Source organism: Giraffa tippelskirchi, chromosome 3, assembly GCF_054371585.1.
Source record: "Giraffa tippelskirchi isolate mGirTip1 chromosome 3, T2T-mGirTip1v1.2.pri, whole genome shotgun sequence".
In the NCBI taxonomy this organism is placed as follows: domain Eukaryota; kingdom Metazoa; phylum Chordata; class Mammalia; order Artiodactyla; family Giraffidae; genus Giraffa; species Giraffa tippelskirchi.
Window position 1 is genome coordinate 72615515 of NC_137277.1, and position 15787 is coordinate 72631301.

General features: G+C 40.6%; 1 protein-coding gene across 1 annotated transcript in view; it reads right to left on the reverse strand.

Annotated features, from left to right (window-relative positions):
• Positions 1-15299, reverse strand: part of ITGAV (integrin subunit alpha V) — a 133842-nt gene extending 118543 nt beyond the window's left edge. Inside the window, exon 1 of the mRNA XM_081581057.1 lies at positions 15119-15299. The gene's annotated coding sequence lies outside the window, so the exon portion shown is untranslated. The remainder of the gene's footprint in view (positions 1-15118) is intronic.
• Between the last annotated feature and the right edge of the window lie 488 nt (positions 15300-15787).

A 15787-nucleotide genomic window follows, 5' to 3' on the forward strand; every position in this document is an offset into this window, starting at 1 on the left:
TCGCTGTGTTCAGAGGAGAGAGATACTCGGATTGGCCATACCTGCATCAGGTAATCACTTCTGCAGCAAAAATGTGGCACAACACTGTTGTAGACAGGATGTTCTTAATGATTTAGGATGCAGGAATGGAAGTAGTACAAAGAAAGGGATGCAGCCAAGCATGCAGATACAATGTATGCGGTCTGTTCCACATAAATCTTAGTATTTATTACATCAAAGGGGAAAATACCCCCGCACAGTCCTCCAATTTTTACTTCTATTATTAATCAGTTATCTGTTATAAAATTTAAATATCCTCTCAGTTTTTATTACAATTATATAAACCCAATTTTGTTAGTTTTAAATTATGTGTGAAAACTGTTTGCTCATTGGTGTAACATTTTGTGGTGGTCCAAAGGCAATGTTGGCTCAAAACTTTTTCTTGTATAATAAATGATAAATTTGTTTTTAGACACTGTGAAAACTATGTCAATCTAACAAGCCATTTCCACAGTTAATCTTAGTTGTGCAGCTGTGATAGTCTGAACAGCATTTCTTGGCCTCACCACACTTTGGTTGCTGCCATATTTAGAGACTGTTTTAGCCTTGACAGAAAAACTTATTATTTTTATAGGAATTGTATTGGCTAGAAAGCATAATTTGCATATTTGCTACTCGTGTTGCCTTGGTATATAGAAATTAAAAACCTGATGCTGGTATCACGAATTTTTACTAAATGTGCTTCATGCAATAGAGTGAAATACAAGCTTTTGCTGGGTTAAATCACTGAGATTTGTGAACTAACTTGATAGTTTACAAAATCTATAATATAATCTGAAATATATCCTAGCCAATACATGCCAATAAATATAGATGTGTTAAGTTTCAAGTTATAATTTATAAATAAAAAGATTCTTACTATAATTAGACAAATGCTATATACTTTACCTTATTATAATATGTATAATTTATGTTCTAGGCAAAGATACATATGTCTGTGTGATTTCCTAAGAGTGATGGTTAAGTCTACCTTTTTCCCAAGAGAAATGGGGAAAAATCATAATTTGGTGAGTGTCAAGAGACCCCTCAAACTTAAAAATCATCAACGCCAACTTTCTGTAGGTATCTATGATTTTTTTTTTCTTACTCTATTTCAGTGATATAAGTTTCACAAACAGCTCCTGTAAAAGGGAAAATTCTGAATATAAGTTATATTATTATATAAGAAGTTGGGGTTTTCACAGGTTATTTCACATCCACTTGGGCTTCCCAGGTGGCGTGAATGGTAAAGAATCCACCTGCCAATGCAGGAGACTTAAGAGACATGGGTTTGATCCCTGGGTCAAGAAGATCCCCTGGAGGAGGGCACGGCAATCCACTCCCATTTTCTTGCCTGGAGAACCCCATGAACAGAGGAGCCTGGAAGGCTACGGTCCACGGGGTCTCACAGAGTCAGACATGACTGAAGAGACTTAGCACATGGCAAAGAAAATACAGGTTGGACTCACCAAAGGATCCAGGGAGATGGCATTTGTTGAAAGATTTATGGGTTTCCATCACCTTCTGAGAACAAAAGGGAACCACAAGAAGACTGAGTTTGACTATATCTGCCACTGAGAAGCAGCGATCTCAGAAACTAAAACATCAGTGGTGTGATACTCTTTCTCTTCAATTAAATAACATTTCTTTCATGCTTTAACTCCTTGGTTTTCAAATGTTTCCTGGCAGTGGAACCCATTCTTCCAATGACACATTAGCAGAAATCACAAATACAAGATGGATAAAAAGCAGGACCCAGACACTCGGAACCATCCAGCACAACGTAATAAAGCTGCAGCTTTAAAGATACACCTGTTAAAGTTCATGACACACCTATCAAGGGTTGTACACATAAATAGAAAACTCAGCTATTTCTAGCAGATTCACATTTCATCTTTCTAGAGCTTCAGGATATTCACCTGCAGTTGGTCTCGTTCTTCATTCAAATAAACCTTCCTGAGCATCTGCCTTTCCTATTTTCCTGCCTCCTCCTTTCACAATGCTCAGAGAAACTTGCATACTCTTTTTCTCTTTCTGCCTCAGTTTTGGAGCCTTTAAAAGAATACCTACCCTCTTATTTCAAGACTGTAGCCCATATCAATTTTGTCAGGCAAATGGGGAAGCATAAAAGTAAACCTTTTGATTCCTATTTTATGTTCTATATATATATTTAGTCTATCTTTTTATGCAAACATTAAAACAAGCTTCTTCTGTACCTGGCCATTGCATGTGGCAATGCAAATGTACATTGCACAAATGTAGGAGCACCATTTGCAGGGGTGATGCACAATTATGTGGCCACCTGCCTCAGGCCTGCTCTGTGCTGAGGGAAATCTCACCAGGATATTCTCCCAAAGGACGGTCTGAAGTTAAACCTCCATCTGGGGTCTTCATGTGAAAAGTGTGATCAAAATCCCAAGCCAGGCACTAAATCAGAATTTCTGGAGAGGAGACCTTGGATGTGCCTTGTTAACAATTTCCTTTGGGAGTTTTAGTTACCTGTTAATAAATAACAATCCTCCTCTCACCCCCAAACATAGTAGCTTAAAGCAGTTATTTCTTTTTTCTTTTTTGGCCACACCAAGCAGCATGGGGATCTTAGTTCCCCAATCAGGGATCCAACCCGTGCCTCCTGCAGTAGAAGCAAGGAGTCTTAACCACTGGACTGCCAGGGAAATCCCAGCAATGATTTATTACTTCACATGATTCTATGTGGGTTGACTGGCAGTTTCTCCTGGGCTCACTCTTGCAACATCATTCCAGACTGGAAGGTCCAAAATGGCCTCTTTCACATATTTGTCAGTTGGTGTTGGCTGTCAGTGGGGTGCCTCAATTCTCTTTTTTGTGGTTTCTCATCCTTCACTTGCCTCCTGATACCAGGGGTGGCTTCCTTACAAATGGCATTCTCAAGGCAATGTTTCAAGAGGGCAAAGGAGGAAACCAAAAGCTCTCAGGAGACCTAGACTTTACTGACACATCATTTCTGCCATATTCTATTAGTCAAAGCAAGTTACAAGGTCGGACCAGGTTCAAAGTATGGGAAACTGATTCCATTTCTTGATTGAAAGAGATGCAAAGCATTTACAGCTGTATTTCCCAACATACTATAGTGTATAATACTTCCAGCCTTCATCATCATGTCTGCGGAAATTGAAACATCTGAAATATGGTATTTGTGAGTTTTTTTTTAATGTTTATTTATTTTTAGCTGTACTGGGTCTTCATTGCTCTGCAGGCTTTTCTCTAGTTGCAGCAAGCAGGTGCTACTCTCTAGTTGCGATGCATGAGCATCTCATGCTGGTGGCTTCTCTTGTTGCAGAACACACTCTCTAGGCTGCATGGACTTTGGTCGTTGCAACACGTAGGCTCAGTAGTTGTGGCTCCTGGGCTCTAAAGCAGAGACTCTGTGGTTATGGTGCAGGGGTTTAGTTGCCCCAAGACATGTGGGATCTTCCTGGATCACAGACCAAACCCATGTTGAATCGAACCCGTGTCTTCTGCATTGGCAGGCAGATTCTTTATCACTGAGCCACCAGGGAAGCCCCTGTAGGCTTTCCTTTTAAACGGAAGTTTCTGCCTTCATTTGCTAGAAAAAAGCTGATTTTCTTTCAGGTCCTGAAACTAAGATTGTCAAAAAAATGTGTATCTACACTCACATTTTCAACCTACTCAAAATCAACTATGGAATTATTTTTAAAAAATAATATAACAAGATTGCATATTTTCACAGCTATTTTATCCAGACTTTTCTGATCAATTATTTTCCAAATTAAAAACAAAAAGGTCAGAATTGGGTAATGTAAATTTAGTTTCCTCTTCTACCAAAGCCAATCTTTTAGTGATTTTGGTAACAAGTAGACTTAATTAAAAATGGCAAAATTATAGGAGAGAATACAGAAGGATTGAAGACAAGCTGAGAAATTAGGTATAGGGTGTAAGATTAAAGGACCATTCCAGGAGGAAGGACTGAGGTATCAGCTTTGCCTATAATTGAAAGCCTGTTGTGAGTCAGCGACAGAGGTAATGTAGCCGTCCAATCCACACCCACATCTCTGCTCAAGAATGTGCTACTTTATTTGCAAACTACAGGCAGTACTGAGAAAATGGATCTAAAATGTATTCTTGGAAAGTGTTCTCCGAGGGGGCTTAAGTAGCAAAAATTCTTAAGAAAAAATACCAACCTCTTAGTGCCATGGTAGAACAAACCATGAAAATGTCTTTTAATCAAATAATGGAAGATGTACTATTACAAACCCTTGAATTTGTTGGCTGCAAAGTGTTCTATATATTGCGCCGTATTTAACATTTGCTTTGGACATTTTTTTCTTCTGGTTTAGACTGGAGGAAAAGTTTGCCAAGATTTATGTCTCCCTGAATCAGCAAGTAAATTTCCCATTACTCTCCCAATTGGGTGAGTCATCAGCCCGGCTTAGGGAAGTCACAGTCCTGGCTGTCTGGGCGGGAGGAGAAACATCACAGTCAATCAGTCTAGACAGTCACTTGGCCATTTATGGTATCATTTCCCCTTTACTACTGAGAACCTAGAGAGCAAAGAGACACTCCTGGGAATATGCGTAGGGTTACCAGATTTAGTAAATAAGAATACAGGATGCTCAGTTAAATTTAGATTTCAAGATAAACAATGAATACTTTGTTTAGTATATGTATGCTCCATGAAATATTCGTAACCTACTTTCACTTGAAAAAGAAAAAAAAAAACATTGCTTATCTGAAATTCACATTTAACTAGGCATCGTATATTTTATCTGGCAAACCTACAAACATGGATCTCACTTCGTATCATCTGCAGAATGTCAGAGAGATGAAAGTCTGTTTCTTGAGTTTTTGAGAAGAAAAGTCAAGCGATTTTTCTTTCATCTTTTATTAATCATGTAATTACTACCTAACACATAGAAAGAAAAAAAATATCAAATACAAGAATTCCTTTGAGCAGTAATCCTCAGACTTTCATGTACATATAGGCCATGTGGGGCTCTTGGCAAAATACAGATTCTAACTCAGTAGCCTGAGGTGGGCCTGACATTCTGCATTTCTAACAAGCTCCCAGATGACAGCAGTGCTGTTGGCCCCTGGACCACATTTTTCAGTGACCAAGTTTTCAGTGTTTCTTAAACTTTGCTGCACATTAGAATCACCCGAGGAGTTTTCAAAATTCTTGATGCCCAAACTGTGTCCCATTCAAATTAGATGTGAATTGCAGGGAGGTGGGAGACAGGAGTCAGCATTTTTTAAAGCTCCTCAGTTGCTTCCAGTGTGCAGCCAGTGTTGAGAACCGCTGTCTTTGATGAGATCACTTTGATGCTGGTTAATGTTTATTACCACCTACCTGGCGGACTACACTCCACCAGGTCATAGAGAGTCGGACACGAATGAGTACACATGCACACACACACGCACACTCCTGGCAGCCAGAGCTTTTTAAAAAAGAAATTGACCTGGTGCTTTATTACACATTAATTGTAATCTTGAGAGACTGATGTCTGAGGGATTATCACCATGGTCTTTTCAATCACCTCGGTCTTTTCAATGTGTCTACTTTCAATTACGTTTTCTAAGCAATTGAGGAAAGCAATAGATTTATTATTTTAACTGGTAGATCACTAAATATTTTCCAAATTTGGAAATTTTATATCTGTAACACACATTTTTTCCATGGATCCAAAATAATTTATTTCTTTTAATGTTTCTAATGGAAACCAAACAGCCACCACCTCAGAGTCGATCTGGCTTGGAAAAGACTGGAATTTATAGTCTGTTACTCTTTGTGAGGCTTGGCTAGAGTCAAGGAATGTGACTTAAGGAAGAAAATCAAACCTTAAGTTCTTGTTGTTTTTCACACAAAGACATGTCAACAAAAATAAAAGCATGTGTTCAAAGCTACTGATAAGAATATTGCTTTTTAAAAATTTTTATGTGTATATATTTTTTATTTATTTAATTGGAGGCTAATTATTTTACAGTATTGCGGTGGTTTTTGCCATACATTCACATGAATCAGTCAGGAACCACCAATTAAAAAAAAAGAATATTGCATGTATTAATATATAACACATGTTTACACAAAACAGACACTTGCTGGCATGAAGTTAACTGTGGAGTACATCAATTAAAGCCTTGGTTTTTAACCAAACACCTTCCTCTTTTTTCTTCTAATTGTGTCATTTTAGTGTCATCAATTTTTATGCCATCTTTCTTAAATCACGATCTTTTCTGCAGTATTGTTTAGCTGGAAGAATGCTTTTCGGGTTTCTTGTACCTTACACTGAAGTTTTACCCACAGATTTCTTTTCCCTTTTAAAACTTTATCTTGTTGTTTTGTTTGTTTGCTTGTCTGTTTGTTTTGTTTTCTTTTGGGATAGTGGGTAGTGGGTGGTTTTTTTTTTGGTTTGCTTGATTCATCATGCATTATCACTGCTCTGCTCAATTCTTTACCTTGAGCATTCTAGAATCTGTGACCAGACCTTTACTTGATCTACATCCCTCATCAACACCAGCAGTCATCACCATGCTCTGGGAAACAACCTTGGGAATCACACACACGCCCCTTTTCCTGGGTGGGCCCATCAGCATGTTGAAAGGCTGCCAAGATGAAATGTTGGCTCAACAAAGCCATTAGGTGTGGGTGGCAAATTGCTGTGCAAACATTTAACTGTAGGTTTTCCATGTGCCCTTTCAGGGTACTTCTGCCTAGGGGAGAAAAAAGTAGAAAGTGACTCTTAGGCAGCAGATGTCTCCCATGAGAGGAGGCAATTAACCTGATCTGGCCTGCAAAAAAGTCACTACCTAAAAATGTTTTTGTTCTAAACTATAGTAGTTTATTTACTCTACCTGCCATGAAAAGTTTATACACATTTTCTTACAGAGCCTGCAGTTTAGCAGTGTAGTATACAATATGATAAATTAATAACTAGGCTAATATTTATTAAGCACTCACTATATGTATTTATGTGCATTAGACCTTTAAATCTTTGTAACCATCCAACAAGTACTATCACTACTCCAGTTTAAAAGACGAAGAAGCTACAGCTTAGAAAACGATGTCCTGGCCATCATCACATAGATAATTGGTAGTAAAGCCAGGATATAAATCCAAACAAAACAAGTTAAAGGCATATCCCTGTATATAACTTAGCTACCATGCATCTGAATACATCCGGGGCCTCCACTATGTGATAATACTTCTGAAAGTTCTTGCATGGAATAATAGGATCCTAAAGGACCCTTTATTTATTCATTTTTATTTATTTGCTTATTTCATTGACTATGCTAAAGCGTTTCAATGTGTGGATCACAACAAACTTGGAAAATTCTTACAGAGATGGGAATACCCGATCACCTTACTTGCCTCCTGAGAATCCTGTATGCAGATCAAGAAGCAACAGTTAGAATCAGACGTGGAACAATGGACTGGTTCCAAATTGGGAAAGGAGTACAACAAGGCTGTATATTGTCACCCTGTTTAACTTCTATGCAGAGTACATCATGTGAAATGCTGGGCTGGATGAATCACAAGCTGGAGGCAAGACTGCTGGGAGAAATATCAACAGCCTCAGACACACAGATGATACCACTCTAATGACAGAAAGTGAAGAGGAACTGAAGAGCCTCTTGATGAGGGTGAAAGAGGAGAGTGAAAAAGCTGGCTTGAAACTCAACATTCAAAAAACAAAGATCATGGCATCTGGTCCCATCACTTCATGGCAAATAGATGGGGAAAAAATGGAAATAGTGGCAAATTTTATTTTCTTGGGCTCAAAATCACTGTGGACGGTGACTGCAGCCATGAAATTAAAAGACACTTGCTCCTTGGAGGAAAGCTATGACAAACCTAGACAGCATATTAAAAAGCAAAAGCATCACTTTGCTGACAAATGTTCATCTAGTCAAATCTATGGTTTTTCCAGTAGTTATGTTTGGATATGAGAGTTGGACCATAAAGAAGGCTGAGCACCAAAGAACTGATGCTTTGGAATTATGCTGGAGAAGACATTTGAGAGTCCCTTGGACTGCAAGGACATCAAACCAGTCAATCCTAAAGGAAATCAATCTTGAACATTCATTGGAAGGATTGACGCTAAAGCTGAAGCTCCAACGCTTTGGCCACCTGTTGTGAAGATCCAATTCACTGGAAAAGACCCTGATACTGGGAAATATTGAGGGCAGGAGGAGGAGGAGGCAACAGAGGTTGAGATGGTTGGATGGCATCCCTGACTCGATGGACATGAGTTTGAGCGAACTCTGGAAGATAGTGAGGGACACGGAAACCTGGCATGCTGCAGTCCATGGGGTTGCAAAGAGTCGGACATGACTGAGCGAGTGAACAACAACTGATGCTAGGAATTATAGAAGACAAAAGGAGAAGAGGGCAGCAGAGGATGAGATGGTTAAATAGTATCACCGACTCAATGGACATGAATTTGAGCAAACTTCAGTACATAGTAAAGGACGAGGAAGTCTGGAGTGCTGCAGTCCATGGAATCACAAAGAATTGGACACGACTTGGTGACTGAACAACAAAAGGACCCTTAACTTTAAGTATTAATGGTAGTAAATGCATTCATTGTAGTAGTTTTCTCCCAACTGAGCCAATGGTTAAAGAGGTTATTTGAAGTGTTATCTAAGTGAATCACAGTAAAAATTTTACCCCCTCTCTAGTTTCTTTCAGTCTTTCTGATTATAACAAAGGCTAAGTTTTAGATTGGTGCTAATTTGTATTCATTTTTCTTTTAACAAGAAGGGCAGGCCTTGGGCTGCCTTGATGTACCATGAAGGCTAAAGTGTAGAATACTTAAAATGAGGCAGCAAGAAAAAAAAAAAAGACTGCAGTCTTGTTTCTATTGGCTGCATGAAAATGTCTGAATTAAGGAAGAAATGAAAAGTCTAGCCCTAAAGAAAACAGAAAACTGCTTTTGAATTTCCCTGGCTTTCATATTCTAGAGTTCTAGACTGTTCAGTTTAGTTCAGTCGCCCTGTTGTGTCCGACTCTTTACAACCCCATGAATCACAGCACACCAGGCCTCCCTGTCCATCACCAACTCCCGGAGTTTACCCAAACCCATGTCCATCGAGTCGGTGATGCCATCCCATCCTCTGTCATCCCCTTCTCCTCTTGCCCCCAATCCTTCCCAGCATCAGGGTTTTTTCCTATGAGTCAACTCTTCACATCAGGTGGCCAAAGTATTGGAGTTTCAGCTTCAACATCAGACCTTCCAATGAACACCCAGGACTGATCTCCTTTAGGATGGACTGGTTGGATCTCCTTGCAGTCCAAGGGACTCTCAAGAGTCTTCTCCAACACCACAGTTCAAAAGCATCAATTCTTCAGCGCTCAGCTATCTTCACAGTCCAACTCTCATATCCATACATGACTACTAGAAAAACCATAGCCTTGACTAGACGAACTTTGTTGGCAAAGTAATGTCTCTGCTTTTTAATATGCTATCTAGGTTGGTCATAACTTTCCTTCCAAGGAGTAAGCGTCTTTTAATTTCATGGCTGCAATCACCATCTGCAGTGATTTTGGAGCCCCCCAAAATAAAGTCTGACACTGTTTCCCCATCCATTTCGCATGAAGTGATGGGACCAGATGCCATGATCTTAGTTTTCTGAATGTTGACCTTTAAGCCAACTTTTTCACTCTCCTCTCTCACTTTCATCAAGAGGCTTTTTAGTTCTACTTCACTTTCTGCCATAAGAGTGGTGTCATCTGCATGTCTGAGGTTATTGATATTTCTCCCAGCAACCTTGATTCCAGCTTGTGCTTCTTCCAGCCCAGCGTTTCTCACGATGTACTCTGCATATAAGTTAATTAAGCAGGGTGACAATATACAGCCTTGACGCACTCCTTTTCCTATTTGGAACCAGTCTGTTGTTTCTAGACTGTAGAAAACTTAATTATTCCTCATTCCCTGCTATGAGGCTGTTTTCCACTGTATAAAGAACTCTTGATTAACTTTCAGAAGCTGCTGTTTGTGTCCAAGCTCTGCCACTAACCTTATGCAGGTCCTTGAAGTCAGTTTCTCCATTAAAAAATAAAAGATCAAATTAAACTGTTTCTTCTAGCTCTTTTAGTCTAACTTTATACAATGTATCTGAAATGGTCTGGACATTTATTTACCTTTCTTCCAAAGTGCTCATCTAGGGGTAGCTTTGTGCAGACCTGTACAACTCACATGCTTTTTTGAGAGAATATAAGCCATGTTAATGCTTTACCTTGTAAAGCTTCTGTTTTTGTTATCAAAGGTTACAGAACTTGAAGGCTATTTTGGGTTTGGGAGCTGGAGCTATTACAGGTCAGCTGTCTGTTACAACTTGATATTATTCTGGGAGGAAAGTGAGGCTTCCACTTCCTTTACACCATTCAAAGAAACTAGCCTGAGTTCCAAGAATGCCCAGGCCATTTACCAGACACTATGCTTTTCCTTGTATGTGTCTATTTTTACACTGGGCACAAAGTACAATTAATTACCACTGGTCACTAGAATAGAATGTAATTATGGCCTGAAAGGATGACCAAACTGCATTCTCCTGTTGGCTGACTAACTGCGGAAACTCTTCCAGAACTGCTTATCTGTGTGATCAGCTTAGCGCTGTTACTGAGCATGTCCTAGAGTAAATAGACTGCCCAGCTTAAGTCAGTGACCTTAAATCTTGCAGGTTCTGGTTGCCTGACAAAAACTAAAATCAAATCACACACTGACAACACAAAAAGCAGAAAACACAAGACCAGTCCTTTTAGCTGTGTAAGATCACTTAAATCCCCAGTTGCATAATTCATATTTTATAAACACCTTTTCAAAGGATCTAGCATATTTGTAGGAGAGGAGACACAATCTGCCCTGTAATCAGGATTAGTTAGAAGGACAGATAGAGCATGTTCATTTCATGACAGTTGACCACCTGGCACCAACCATATAATTCTTACAGTCTATTCTTCTTTGTGTTCACTAACATTTTAAGCACTTTATACATGAAATGGTTTTCATGAGACATAACAAAAAGTGGGGGAAAAACAATTTGAGTATAGCTGCATTGAGATCCTGGGAATGCAAAGTAATGCTAATCTATAAGAAGGGCAAAATAATGAATTTTTCATTAACAATAACCTTTATAGGTCCTTGTACTGGAAACTATATTACTGGAAAACAATGAAATATTTGTTAAATGTCCAATCCAACAAACCTCATAAGACAAGCTTGATATGAAAATATCTAGCTCCGTGACCTGGATATGGCACAGAGTAACAGTGTTTCTGTAATCTGGTTATTGACAGTCCCCTGGGACAATAAACCTGAACAAACTCGCAGTTGCCATCGTTGTTTAGTTTGTGGTAATCCTCTATAAACCACCTGTTTGTCAGGATTGGCGGAATAGTTAGGGAGAAGAGGAGAGCCAACTACAGCAGAATCTGAATAATGTAAGCATTTACTGACTGGCTGCTGTCAGGGATTGAGTTCCAGTCTGACTGTTCACACTTCATGAGAACAACCATTTGATAGAGGTACTGCAGTTCACCACGTTATCTTGGTGATTGTTTCTCCACCAGATACAATAGCTGCTCTGGCTGTCATGCTTGGTTCCTAGCAAACTGAAGAGACCCAGGGGTTAGGATCTACCAATATATCTCTCCCTTATAAAGGTGGCAAACTGAGAGTAAGGAAGGCTAATGCTAAGGGAAGGAGGAGAATTAGTAAAAAGCTAGCAAGATTTGGTGGTAAACTAGGACAGGTTTTCAGTTTCTAGGGTAAAGGGTCAACTATCAGGAGCTAAATTTAGATGTTGGAAATATAGTCTAGAAAAACCAGTTACAGAAAGTCCAAGTCAAAGTTATATTGTGAGGGAATGAAGCGTTCAAAGTACAGAGCATAAATGGTGGTCAGATAGGATACAGAGTCCAAATATTCTAGAAATTTCATCTGTAAAACAAGGCAAAGCAGAGTGTGAAAAGAGGACAGCAAAGCAGAGTGTGAAAAGGGGAAAGCAGTTTTGAGCAACCAGAACAAATAGAATATGGATCTCCCCAGCCAATAGGAAACCACTAAAACTCTCCCCAAAAGAGGAATCATGCCTGGAGTTAAAGGCCTGAGAGTCTGGAAAATTCAAGTACCTGAGATATTCAAGCAAAATTCATCCAAGTAAGTAAAACATACTACAACAGTTCTCAGGGAGATTACCTCATGTTATACCTGAAAGGCCCATGTTAGACACAAGAGTAGGCTGGGACTGGCATCCAGGCCATAGGAAATGCAGCAGACAAAGACACAGCATCTAAAGGAAAATGAAAATCTGGGCAGATAGTGCAACTGAAGTGTCATCAGAGGAAATCCGGCAAATAGGTAAGATCTAGTCACCAAGCAAAAGTCTGGTATCAGGAATGCCAGAGCAGAAGTCTTGAAATGCACACAGGTGGTAGATCATGGAAAGATGTACTGAGCGGCTCTTGGAGGAGAACGGTGTTGCCTTTAATAGGTTGCCCAAGTCCTCGTCCCTCAGTGTGTGGAGAGGGTACCTCTTAGTGCACTGCATTTATTCAGACCCAATTTAAATTTCTTCATGAAATGGCCTGGTATGACAAAACTGAAAACATGAAAACTTTGAGTTTCAATCATATTTGAATAATAGAAAAAATATTCTAAGTATGGATTAGAAAAGCAAGTAAATGAAAGAAAAAGTTGTAAATACCTGAAAATTGGGCCCTGTATGTTTAAACCATGCTGCACCTGTGTGATGACATACAATTCTGGCACTAACAACGATAACCACAGTGAATTTTCAGTAACTTAAAAATGCTTTTGGACAACTTGCCTTCCCTCTCCCCCAATACCTCACTGTTCCTTCCCATCATGGGCCTGGAGAACAGCTCAGACAAGGAAGGGTGGCCCGAAGGGTGGTTCTGCCATCAAGGAGGTAGAGACCAAAGAATACACCACAGACATACAGCAGCACATACATGAAGTGGGCTAAGAAGCCTGGCCCTCAGGAACTCAGAGAAATCTGGAAATCTGCCATGAAGGCGATGGGAACTCTAGATGTGCACTTTCATATCAGACTTAACAAAGCTGTCCGGGCCAAAGGAATAGGAATGTCCCATACTGTTTCCATGTGTGGTTGTCCAGGAAGTGTAATAAGGATGATTTGCCAAGCAAGCAAGCTGTACATGTTGGTTACCTATGTCCCTATCACCACGGTCAAAATCTACAGCCAATGTGGATGAGGACTAACAGCCAACTATAAAATAAAGTTATAAAACTGCCAAAAAAAAGCTTTTGCTGTCTTAAGTGGATACAGGAGATTCTTTACAGAATTACAGATTTTACCAGTTATAAACTGGATTCATCTGCTAGCACCAAAGACCTGAAATACTAGTGCTCAAGCAAGAGAGAAGTTTGTATTTTTCTCATAGAAAATAAGTCCAGAGCTGGGAAGGTAGATCCAGTCATTTCAGGCACCCCCATCTCTTTCTATTTATCATCTTCAAAGTTGGCTAAAACAGTTGCCAATGCTTTAGCTCTGGTGTCCACATCCCAGGCAGGAAGCAAAAGAACAGCAAAAAGGTGCAGGCTAATGACATGTCCTCTTTTGAAGGGGTGTTGTTAGAAGTGTAACAGATGTGTAAAACAACAGTGGCTTAAACAAGAGCAAAGTGTTCTTTCTTAGGGAGTTTTACAACCTAAGTTCATGACGGCAATGCTGCTCCAAAGCACCCTCAAAAATTCAGTCTCCTTTTTTCTTGTTGGCTATCTCTTAGTGATTTCCATTCCAAGATCACCTCAAGGGTCAAAATAGCTGCTCTAGCTTACACCACCATGTGGTGCTGTGATTCATAATAAGAAGTATATTTATTAGGTCTTCATCCTGGTTTCTGGCACAGAGCCCCTAAACCTTTGGAATTTCCTAAGTGATCAGAGAGATAAAGATATCTTTTGTTATTCATAGCAAACACCTTTCAACCACATCTGTTTCTGTTAACAAGGTGACTTTAGAAAGCTCCTAATGATGCAGGCTGGTTGCCAGGGTAACCAACCCTGCCTAGGTCCTGGGACAGTGGTGTTTTCTAGAGAAGGCGTGGAAGCTCTGTCCCTCTTCCCACATATCTACTCTGTGTATCTCTTTCATCCGGCTGTTCCTGATATGTTTCCTTTTATAATAAACTGGTAATCCAGTAGTACACTGTTTGACTTCTGTGAATCACTCTAGAAATTAATTGAACCCATGAAGTGAGCTATGGGAACATGTCATTTATAGCCTCTGTCAGAGCACAGATGATGACAAAATGGGCTTCTGACTGGCAGCAGGGGTGGTGGAGAGGCGGGGAGTGTGTGAGCAGTTTGGTGGGACTGACCTTTAACCTGTGGGATGTGATACTATCTCCAGGTAGACAGTGTCAGAACTGAGTTACATTTAGGACACGCAGCTGGTAATTGTTACTGAAATGTAAGTCCACATGCCCATGACACAGTGAGGCCAATAATACCAAAACATCAGAGTTTAGAACAGAGAAAGGTTTACTGAGGGCCAATCTTTACAGAGAAAGGTTTACAAGGAGATGAGTGGCTCCTCCCTTAAAAATCCCAAACTCCTGGAAAGCTCTCAGCAAAGCCCTTTCCTAGGAAATGTGAGGGATGAGCATGGTTAGTTTTGTAAGCTTCAAGGTGTCAGATCCTTTGTTCTTGAGGTCAGGTCATGGTCAGGTAATGATGTTCCTGTAAATCTCCACCAAATAGATGTTATTTTGTTCTGATAAGAAAGGGCAAGTTCCCCAGACTCTGCCCAACCATCATCACTGAAGGAGCCAGGTGCCCAGGACCCAGTTGGCCCGCAGGCTCCTCAGGCTGCCCAAACATTGGAGACAGGTCCCACAGACTGCGACCCAGGTGGACTGCTGCTGTCATGAAGTCGCAGAGACAGGGATGGGGGAGAGGTTCACCTCTGCCTCAAGGCCTGGGCCTGTCCAGTGGATGGCCTTGGCGAGGGCGGTGGAGCCCTGCAGGACACAGACTCCAACCTGTTCCTGGGATCCCTGGTCCGAGGCTAGGTGAGCTGCAGGGTCCTGGGGAGTAGGCCAGGATCTACCTCTTACCCATTCTCTGCTTGGCGACCACCACTCCTCTGAGAGTTGGCTGAATGAGCCACAAACGGTGTCTCCTTGACAGTTGCTCATTTAGGGAAGGGGCCCACTCTGGTGCCAGCCGATGGTTGAGCAGGATCACCAACCGTTGCTCATTGAGAGTTGCTTGCTTGGGGGAGGAGCCCACTGCAGTGCTGACCAATGGCTGAGCAGGACCACTAGTGGTCCCGTGGTAACCGTTGCCTAGTAACAGGGTGGCCGGGTGATGGTGGACAGCAACGGCAGTGTGCTAAGGGCTGCACGTGGCAGTACTCTATTACAGTATCACGGAACTGTTCAGCATGTGAAAAACCCACACATCTGTTGTTACAAGTGTTAAGTGTTCTAAGTAGAGTATTGAGAATAGGGAGTGTGTTTTTTCAAAAATATTACTTAATGTATCAATAATCTGGTGAAGAGAGAAAAGGATATGAAAGACAGGCAAACAGCCCACACTTGCTGCCTTTCCTTTTTTAAAAATTTTTTGGCCAGGCATTCGGGATTTTTGGAGGCATTCGGGATTTTTGTCCCTGGATCAGGGATCCAACCTGTGCCCCGTGCAGTGGAAGTGCAGAGTCTTAACTACTGGACCGCCAAGGAAGTCCCCCAACATTTGCTGCCGTTTCAGGAAGTTTTCTGGAT